The sequence below is a fragment of the Apodemus sylvaticus genome, chromosome 4 (genome assembly GCF_947179515.1).
Source record: "Apodemus sylvaticus chromosome 4, mApoSyl1.1, whole genome shotgun sequence".
Taxonomy (NCBI): Eukaryota; Metazoa; Chordata; class Mammalia; order Rodentia; family Muridae; genus Apodemus; species Apodemus sylvaticus.
In genome coordinates this window covers 63,651,111-63,662,356 of record NC_067475.1, presented here as the reverse complement: position 1 = coordinate 63,662,356, position 11,246 = coordinate 63,651,111, and the positions used below count along the sequence as shown (strand labels likewise).

Below are 11,246 nucleotides of genomic sequence, written 5' to 3'. Positions count from 1 at the left end.
GAGAGAGAGGAAAGTGAGGTACACAGATGTGACAGTTATATCATAAAGGGACTACTGAAAAACATCTTGTTGAAGAGATTAACATTGTTAAAGGAAAATCTCTTGTTCTTCACTGCGAACATAGGACAGGTGCCTTAAGAGCAAGGGACAACCCATAGATGGCTCAATCTTGAGAAAATGCAAATTCATTTGAAAGGAAAGAGCCCAAAGTGAAATTGATACTGTGGGCCTCCTTGCTTGTTAAATCCTCAGAGAGACATTAACCTCCAAGGCCAGAACATGGAGACTGATGTGGATGTGGTCCAAGGGGCCAGGCTACATATGCAGCCAGCAACTTGGCTTTATCATCCATTTGGCACTGGTTTCACCGGCAAGAGATGCGTAAGAGTGGTGACATTATGGAGGCTGGGTCAATGTTTCAGAAGACCATTGAGGCCAGGAACTGGGCCAGGGTTTTCTAAGATGCCTTTGTGTACAACTTTGAAACTCAGCCCTGAGTTGCAATGGATACTCCAGGGTGTTGGGGATGCCATAATTACGAGAAGTCTGCCCAGTAAAGGTACAGGCATGGGTTGAAGCTGGTCTCAGAGAGACACTACATATTCTGTAGGCAGCAAAGCTGGAAAGATGAGATTTGGTGTTTGTTCCTCTTAGTTTCTGCTGTGCTCTAGTCCAGTCTTTTCTTGCTATGCCTACTCCTTCCTTTTGGAATTAGAATATTGTGCCATTGTCTATTGAGAATGTATATCTGGTCTTATATTTTGTTTTAATTGGTATATATTAAATATATGTACGTTGGATTATACTCTTATAATGTATTTGGCCATATTCATCCCTATTCCCTTCTCTCCTAGTGATTCCTTTCCACTTACAAACTAGTCCCTCTCCTCTTCTACTTTCACATGGTGGTGTGCGGTGTGGTGTGTGTGTGTGTGTGTGTGTGTGTGTGTGTGTGTGTGTGTGAGAGTTTCATCAGGGTTGCTTACAGGAACCTGAGTAACAGGTTATTTACAGGAACACAGACCCATTACCAGTGACTATAACAATAAAGAAAATGTTTCTTCTTCCCACAGCAGTCATTAATTGGATGTGGATTCCCCAGGGAAGAGTGAAGCCTATGAGCCACTTGCCCACAAACTTCTAGTAATTGCCTCTGTATCTTTAGGAAGATGTAGAACCCGTGAGCATTCCACAACATTCCATCACTTCCTCAAGCTCTTACATCCTTCCTTCCTGTCTTGCACACTGCTCCCAGAGCCTCTGAGGGGATCATAGAGGTTTCCTGTTTATGAGTATAAATCCCTTGTGCTCATCACCTATCCTATCATGCTGATCACTTATGAGCCTCTATGGTTATTACCTCCCACTGTGAGGGGAAGCTTCTCTGATGAGTACTGACAGGAGCATTCATTTTTGGGCATAAACATAATTGTATAAAAGTCAATCTGAAGGTAACATCATTTTCTATTTACCAAAACCCACAACATAGGTTCCTCAGTTGTGCCTATGACTTCTCCACTGTAAACCAGGTCTACAGTGCCAGGTATGAATTTCCTCCTTGGAAGCAGGACTCAAGTTCAATCAGCAAAGGCTTATTCTACCAATAAATACTAAAATCTAGAAAGAAATGAGACTCTCCTATTGGAACAGGTATGGTGGTTGCTTTGGGGGGGGGGGCATGGAGAAGAAGTATCACTCTCCCTGAATATAGACAGACCAAATTCTGAGCTTCCATGACTGGAGACCCTGGCTGAGCCCAGGGTAAATTAGCTGAACTTTTGTCTTTAGTAATGAAGTAGCATGGGGAAATAGAATTCAGGGGAAACACAAAACCATGCTGCTACTCACAGATGTTTCTTCACCAGAATTCCTTGCAGTGAGAAGAGATGAAGCTGTACTACTGTAAAAAAACAAACAAACAAAAACCCAAGAATTTCACAATTTCATGATTCTTAGACCTTAAAAGCCAGACATTCATTCATTTATTTATTTATGATCATGCTCCTCCTCCTCCTCCTTGAAGCCAGTTGTCATGAGTCCAGGCTGGCCTCCAAATCACTGTATAAGGTAGGCTGATCTTAAACTGTTTTTCTTGTTCTCTCTTCCTCCTAAATCCTCAGATTACAGGTGTGCACTGCAACACAAAGGCTCAAAGGCCTGACATTTAAAATAAGAGGAACTGAAATGAACCAAAGTGGTAATATAATCCCAGCCCAACTTAGTTCCTGATTAGATAAAATTGAAGATTCTATCTAGCAGAAGTCCTGTATAACTTTCTCAACTTTGGAAAGGGCAAGCATTTTCTGAAGATAGTCAATACCAATTTTGGTTTTTCTCTTCTCTCATATATAAAACTTCTATCGAGTAACAAAAAAAAAAATGCCAGGTATGCAAAGAAGCAGGAATATTCAACATAAATCAAAAGAACACAGTACAATAAGGAATACACACAAATGAGCTAGATCTTGGCATTATCAAGCATGGAAATTATACTAACCTAATAATGTCTAGAATACAAATAAGTAGATATTCAAGAGAAGTAACAATGGTAGAGCAAATCAGTGAGATCTCAAATAATAAACAAATAAAATTGTTTACTTAAAAACATATTCCCCAAATCATATATTTGCTTAACTTAATAGTAGATTAGGTAAAACAGGAAAGGGATTTAATGATAACCCTCACTTTCAGGAATGACCAATCAGCAAAGATAAATTAATATTATAAGATAATTAATAATCAAAGATAAATTAATATTATAATTAGAGTGAAGAAAGATAAAGAACAAAGCCTACAAATGCAAGAGCCTCACATATAGTGAGATTAAAACAAATGTTTGAAAAATGCATTTGCAGTCACAGAAAGAGACAGAAGAGGAATGATGAATGAGATTCAGAAACAGAAGTAAGGAGACACAAGAAATAACTGAAAAAGTGAGGATTTCCTAAAATTCATGATCCTCATCAACACTCAGATATTTAAACACAAATTAAGGCTTCTAATGGTGGAAATGTAAAAAGCTGATTAAAACTTCAACTAGTGTAAATGTAAATAATACCACATTTGACCAATCAGCAAATCAAAACTGAAAAAGAAATTATATAGCCAGAAGCTGGAAAGAACCCAGGTATCCCTCGATGGAAGAATGGATGCAAAAAATGTGTATATATACACAATGGAGTACTATTCAACCATTAGAAATCATGAATTCATGAAATTCTTAGACAAATGGATAGAGCTGGAGAACATCATACTAAGTGAGGTAACCCAGTCTCAAAAGGTCAACATGGTATGCACTCACTGATAAGTGGATATTAGCCTAGAAAATTGGAATACCCCAAACCTAATCCACACATCAAATGAGGTACAAGAAGAACGGAGGAGTGACCCCTCGTTCTGGAAAGACTCAGTGTAGCAGTATAGGGCAAAACCAGAACAGGGAAGTGGGAATGGGTAGATGGGAGAACAGGGGGAGGGAAGGGGGCTTATGTGACTTTCAGCCAGAAAAGGGGAAATCATTTGAAATGTAAATAAAAAATATATCGAATTTTAAAAAAAGGCAGATACCCTACCTGTGCTCTCTAACACAGTACCTCTCAAATACAGTTATCCCAAGACTGCTTGCAAGGGATCATGGCTTTTTTGAGCCCCTTGGGACTCCCCAGACCTTAGAACCCTCACTTTCAGGAACTCTCTTTCCAGGCCACATAACATGGAAACACAGGTAACCTATCTGCACTCTATCACAAACACTCACGATTCCAGTCATCCTAAGCCTGTGTGTGCCAGATCCATCCTCCAAGCCCAGCCAGGCTCAAACATCCTGTGGTCTGGCCCAGCCTGCCAAGGTTGCCTAACATTACTCAGCCTGCACTCTCCCCAGTCACTAGATACACCCGTGGACTCCAAACCAGGATACCATCAAAGCCTAGTGAGCCTTACATTTGCCTCTTATAAGCTTCAGATTTGGGCTAAGTGGCACATCCAGATCATCCTGCTGTGTCCACATCAAATATACAACAAACACAATAAGTCTACATTGCCGGTCTCATTAATATATATAAAAGATCAAGATTGTATGCCCCCTCCTACAACCCACCAATCCTGTAGAAATGTTCTTCTATGAGAACTATTTAGATGAATGCCAGGACACAGAACTTAAATGAACAATCATAAGCATCATCAAAGAATTCAAGGATTTTAAAGAAGATACAAATAGCTCAACAAACTTAAAAAGAATTCACTCAAAGAGAATAAATGCCTGAATAATAGCCAAGAAGATACAAACATAAAGCTGAATGAACTAACAAAAACAACAAAGGATTTGAGAACCAGATTTAATGAAGAGATATAAATATTGAAGAAAACTCAAGCTGAAATATAAGTGGATTTGAAAAACTCAACAGCAAAATTAGAAAACTCGGGGAAAACTCTTACAATTAGAATGAATCAAGTAGAAGACAGAATACCAGGACTTGAAGACAAACTAGATGAATTAGACTACACAAGTAAAGAATATGAAATGAAAATTAAAATCACAGTAAATAAACATTCAAAATGTGGAATACAGTGACAAGACCAAATCTTCTAATTACTGACATAAATGAGGAAAATAATCCCAGGTTAATAGCATAGAGCAGATCTTCAACAAGAGCATGGAAGACAAGTTTCTCAAACTAAGAAAAGACCCAGTAACAAGAAGCACAGAACACCAAATAAATCAGAAAAAAATCCCTTCAGCATATCATAATTAAAATACTAAATACACAGAACAAAGAGTGTTGAAAGGTTGCAAAAAAAAAAACACAAATCATCTACAAATTAAAAAAAAAATCATGAGAACTGCTAATTTTTCAATGAAAACTTTGAAAGCCAAGAAAGCCAGGAACAATGTACTCCAAGTTCTAAAAGAACATAAATTCCAACTAGAGCATTATACCCAGCAAAACTATCATCCATAATTGAAGGAAAAGGAAAGACTTTTTGTGATACAAACAGGCTAAAGAATTAATGCTCATTTCAGACTAGAAAGGCTTCCTTTAATGATGGGCTATGATGTGAAAGTGTAAGCCAAAAACCCTTTCTTCCCCAACTTGACTTTGGCATGGTGTTTCATTATAGAAATAGTAACCCTAATGAGGACAGACATCGGTGCTAATATAATGGGGCATATTGCTGTGACAGACCTGTCCATTTGTTTTGGAGTGGATTAAGGAAGGACTTTGGAACTTTAGGCTAGAAAAGTCATTGAGTGTTGAGAACTCAGTGCACAGGGCTAATAGCCAATATATATAAAGAACTCAAGAAGTTAGACTCCAAAAAACCAAACAACCCTATTAAAAAATTGGGTACAGAGTTAAACAAAGAATTCTCACCTGAAGAACTTCGGATGGCGGAGAAGCATCTTAAAAAATGCTCAACTTCATTAGTCATTAGGGAAATGCAAATCAAAACAACCCTGAGATTTCATCTTACACCAGTCAGAATGGCTAAGATTAAAAATTCAGGAGATAGCAGGTGTTGGAGAGGGTGTGGAGAAAGAGGAACACTCCTCCACTGCTGGTGGGGTTGCAAATTGGTACAAGCACTCTGGAAATCAGTCTGGCGGTTCCTCAGAAAACTGGGCACCTCACTTCCAGAAGATCCTGCTATACCACTCCTGGGCATATATCCAGAGGATTCCTCACCATGTAATAAGGATACATGCTCTACTATGTTCATAGCAGCCCTATTTATAATTGCCAGATGCTGGAAAGAACCCAGGTATCCCTCAACAGAAGAGTGGTTGCAAAACATGTGGTATATCTACACAATGGAGTACTATTTAGCCATTAGAAACAATGAATTCATGAAATTCTTAGGCAAATGGATGGAGCTAGAGAACATCATACTAAGTGAGGTAACCCAGACTCAAAAGGTGAATCATGGTATGCACTCACTAATAAGTGGATATTAACCTAGAAACCTGGAATACCCAAAACATAATCTACACATCAGATGAGGTACAAGAAGAAAGGAAGAGTGGCCCCTTGTTCTGGAAAGACTCAGTGAAGCAGTATTCAGCAAAACCAGAACGAGGAAGTGGGAAGGGGTGGGTGGGAGGACAGGGGGAGAGAAGGGGTCTTACGGGACTTTCTGGGAGTGGGGGGGGCTAGGAAAGGGGAAATCATTTGAAATCTAAATAAAAAATATATCAAATAAAAAAAATAAGTTAAAAAAAAAAGAAAAAAAAGAATGTTGAGAACAGTGTAGACATTGTAGGTCTGGCTTGTGATGTTTCAAAGAGAAGCAAAGACTCTCCCAAGCCATTTGTGTTGTTTGGCTACCTGGAACTGAAGAATTAGCTAACAAGAGACCAGAATACATGATGATCTCACCCCAACTTGAACTCTCTCACTGATTACTTGATGACAGTAAAAGATCTGATATTCTGTGTTTAACAGTTACCATTTAAGTTAAAATTGTGGAAATGTGTCTAACAGCTACCTCTGTTGCAGGTGTCTGGATGGAGGATTGAATGGAAGATGTGTCAGATTATATGTTGTGCTGTCAAGAATTTTACCATTAAAGTTCATTATATAACAAAACAAAACAAGAGACCAGAGCCATTAAGGTAAAATCTCTGCTTTGCTGGGATAATGGATGACGGTCAGGAGAAGCTAAAGAAAGAATCAGCTATGACTAAGAAACGAGTAGCATCGCTTACATGAAGTTTTTGCTGAGAGTTATCACACAGAAACTGTGTTCTAGAGGTGGCCTAGGTTGTATCTTGCTTTGGAAGCCAAATTTGGTCATGTGTGAGAGTCTCCGAAGTTGTACTGGTTTTGAAGGCACAACAGGCTTTGAAAGTGCAGCCCAGCTGCAGCAAGAAAAGGTCCAGTAGTTTTGGAAATGCCAGTACCATGAAAAGACCACAAAGATCAGCATCAGCAGTGGAGGGAGCCAACTGGATCCTTGAAGACAAGCTGTGTGTGCTGTATAGGACAGAGCTGGATAAGTGACCCAACTCCTTTGGAGGAGCCCAGATTGAGTGGATTGCAGACATTGAATATTGAGTTATTTACACAGTTAGTTTGGTTCTGCTTTGAATTGATTGTACTGGTTCTTCCCTCTTGACGTAAGAAAATACTTAATGTTTTTATTTTACAGAGTCCACAGTTGTGAGACTTTAAATTTTTAAACAGGAAATTTTGGAGTTTTACAGAGATGTTGAATTTTAAAAGAGACTGGATAGTTTTAAAGAGTCAAGACTGTAGAGCTTTTTAAGTTGGTAAAATGTTTCATATTATGTCTCCATTAATGTGTGATATTAGGAATGAACAAGAAAGAAAGGGTTGTAGCTTCACAATGACATGTTTGTATTTCAAGTTGACAAAGAGTCAATTGTACTGGCTAGTTTTATGTTAACTTGACACAAGCTAAAGTCATTTGAGAGAGGTAACCGTGATTAAAAATGTCTCCATAAGATTGGGCTGTGGACAAGCCCATAGCGCATTTTCTTAATTAGTGATTGGTAAGGAAGGGCCCAGATGATTGTAGGTGGTGCCAATCCTGGGCTGGTGGTCCTGGGTTCTATAAGAAAGGATGGTGGTGGAGCTATGGGAAGCAAGCTAGCAAGCAGCACCCCTCCATGGCTTCTGCATCAGCTCCTGCCTCCAAGCTCCTGCCTTGCTTGAGTTCCTGTCCTGACTTCCTTCCGTTATGGACTACAATGTGGAAGTCTAAGCTAAATAAACCCTTTTTCCTTAACTTGCTTTTGATCATGGTTTTCATCATAGCAGTAGTTTGATTGTTTGGTTTGTGTGGTATGTGTGTGGGAGGGCGTGGGGGTGGATGGGTAAGAGAGAGAGAGAGAGAGAGAGAGAGAGAGAGAGAGAGAGAGAGAGAGAGAGAGAGAGGCGAGAGAGGCAGACAGGCAGGCAGAGAGACGGGCAGGCAGACAGACTGACTATGAAGTCGGGTGTGTAGGGGGGTGGAAAGAACCTGGAGGAGTTGCAATAGTGGAAAGAATATGATCAAAATATACTGTATAAACAGTTAAAAAAAAAAGAATAAAAGGCCATGAATTTGAAAAGGCATGGGAGAGGAACATGGCCAGTGGGGAGGGGGAGTGTTGTAGGGAGGAGAGGGGAGGGAGATGATGCAATAGTATTTTAACAATTAAAATTTTTAATTTAAAAATTGCTAAAAGTATGCAGAAAAAACAAAAGCTCATGTATTGAAGGCACAATTGGCTCTAACAGTGAATTCTATCAAACATTGAGAAGGAAATAATTCTGTGCAATATTTTCCAGAAAATGGATAAGGAACAAATGTTTTCTTTCCTTTTTTTCTTTATTTTTTTAAGCTGTAAGAAGGAGGACCCTGCTATACCTCTCCTGGGCATATACCCAGAGGATTCCCCCGCATGCAATAAGGACACATGCTCCACTATGTTCATAGCAGCCTTATTTATAATAGCCAGAAGCTGGAAAGAACCCAGATATCTCTCAATGGAGGAATGGATACAGAAAATGTGAAATATATACACAATGGAGTACTATTCAGCAATTAAAAACAATGAATTCATGAATCTTTTAGGCAAATGGATGGAACTGGAAAATATCCTAAGCGAGGTAACACAATCACAAAAGAATACACATGGAATCATTGATAAGTGGTTATTAATTAGCCCTGAAGCTCTGAATACTGAAGATACAATTAGCATATCAAATGATTCCCATGAAGAAGGAAGAAGAGGGCCCTAATCTTGGAAAGGCTTGATCCAGCATTGTAGGGGAGTACCAGGACAGAGAAAAGGGAGGGGGAAAGATAGGAGAATGGATGGAGAGAAGAGGACTTATGGGACATATGGGGAGGGGGGAACTGGGAAAAGGGAAAGCTTTTGGATTGTAAACAAAGAATATAGAAAATAAAAATATACATATAAAATAAAAAGGATTATTTCTCTTTTTAGTTAATTAATTTATTTACTTTGCATCCAATCAAAGCTTTCTCTCTTTCCTCTCTTTCCTCTCCTCCCAGTCTCTCCCACTCACCTCATCATCTCCTCCCATCCCCACCTCCCTTTCTCCTCAGAGAGCTGGAGGCCTCCCATGGAAATCAATTGCCTTGGCCTATCAAGTTGCAATAGGACTAGAGAAATCTCTGATTGAGGCTTGATGAGGTAGCACACTTAGGGAAAAGGGATCCAAAGGCAGACAACAGAGTCAGAGACAGCCTCTGCTCCTTCTGCTAGCTGTTCCACATGTAGACAAAGTTGCACATCTGCTACAAATGGGTAGAGGGCCTAGGTCCATCCAAGCATGCTCTCTGGTTGGTGGTTCAGTCTTTCTGGGCTCCTAAGGTTAGCTGATTTTGTAGGTGTTCTTGTGGTGTCCTTAACATCTCTGGGTTCTTCAGTCCTTCCTACCCATCTTCTACAAGAGTCTTCAAGCTCTACCTATTCTTTGGCTGTGGGTCTCTGTATCTGTTTCCATCAGCTGCTAGGTGAAGCCTCTTTGGTGACAATTATGCTGTACTGTCTGCAAGTACAACAGAATATCATTAATACTGCCAGGGGTTGGCTCTTTCTCATGGCTTGGGTCTCAAGTTGAAGCAATCATTGGTTGGCAATTCCATCAATTATACTCCAACTTTATCCCTGCACATCTTGTAGGCAGGACAAATTGTGGGTTGAAGGTTTTATGATTGAATTGGTGTGCTCATGCCTCCATTGGAAGTTTTGACTGGTTACAGGAGGTGGCCATTTTAGGTTCCACATCCCCATTGCTAGGAGACTTCACTAGGGTGACCCTCATATAGTACTTGGAGTTTCCATTGTCCTAGGTTTCTAGCTCATCTAAGAGATGTTCCCATCCCCAACTAATTCCAGTTCTCTTATCAAGCTTTCTCTCTCTGTCCTCCCCACACTTGATCTCTTTTGTTCTCCTCCACACACCTCTCTCCCATCTAGTTCCTTCCCTCCACCCACCATCAATATCTATTTTATTTCTCCTTCTCAGTGATGTTCAAGCATTCTCCCTTGGGTCCTCCTTGTTACTTAGCTTCTTTTGATCTGTGAATTTTAGCAAGATTATCCTGTACTTTGTGACTAATATTCACTTATATATGAATACATACCATCTTTGTCTTCTTTTGTTTCCCCTTGTGAGTTAAATTCATGAATCCACCCTTGGGCCCTCCTATTACTCAGTTTCTTTGGGTCTGTGGATTGTAGTGTGATCCTGTACTTGATAGCTGTCTACTTATAAGTGAGTATATATCATGCTTTTCTTTCTGTGTCTGAATATCAGTGTCTTTTGAAGTGGAAACTTAAGGGTTACTTGGAAAGTCAGTTGTATTAGATAGTGTTTTCTTGGGGCAAACACATGAAGGAGTGTTTTCCTAAAGTGGACACAGGTGAAGGGCTAAAGGGAGACTAGTGAAGGAATGTTTCACTGAGGCAGACACAGGAGAAAGGATGTTCTGCTAAATCAAGCATGTGAAAAGACATGTGATGAAGGATTCTTTGCTAACAGCATGTGTGTATTGGTCTGCCTTACATTGTATAGTTGAGCTCCATTGACTGGGACTCCATAGAGAGAAACAAACCAAAAAAACTGGTGTGCTGTAGTTTCTTGCCACTTCCTCGGACTTGGAATGATTGGGCGTGTGATGTAACCTAAGACAGACACAAGTGCTGAGGCAAGAGAACATGTGATGTTTGGAGGGTATAAATAAGACTCTAGGGACAATGACAGAGGCAGAGCTTTTCTTGCTTATAGACCTAGCTGTGCAATGCTTGTGGGTCTTGCATCTTCGCTGATCTTCACTGAGAAAAGAATACCCTAGATCTTCCCTTGGCATTCCTCCAGGACCTTCCTGCTTTTTGACCAGAGGCTGAGGCCTGTCTGTCTCTGCTAGGTAGTGCCGCCACTGCTGATTCTTGCTTGCTATCCTGATTCTACAGAACTAGACTGCAGGTGTATCCATGAAATATTTTTAAGTGGATTGAGCTGCTGCTGCCTGTTGACCTGTGAACTGAACTGCTGATTTCCAGACAACATAGACAACATAGATAGGAGTTGCTCCAAAGAACCAGTTCTAGACAGTTCCACTTCCCCTATATCCTTTCTGTTCCACTACCTCTGGTGGATGGTGGTCTATAAGAGAGTTTAATGCATTTAAAAACCATCATTTAAAATAGGTTTTGGAGCCTTCGATGCATGGCCCACCAGGAGAGAGTGATCACCCAACAGAGCTTT

At 40.0% G+C, this 11,246-nt stretch overlaps 1 non-coding gene across 1 annotated transcript; it reads left to right on the top strand.

Moving 5' to 3' along the window:
• Positions 1 to 6,356: 6,356 nt before the first annotated feature.
• On the top strand, positions 6,357 to 6,433 carry LOC127683863 (small nucleolar RNA SNORD81). The gene has a single exon (XR_007977650.1). It is a non-coding gene; the product is annotated as a small nucleolar RNA SNORD81 (small nucleolar RNA).
• Positions 6,434 to 11,246: the final 4,813 nt, after the last annotated feature.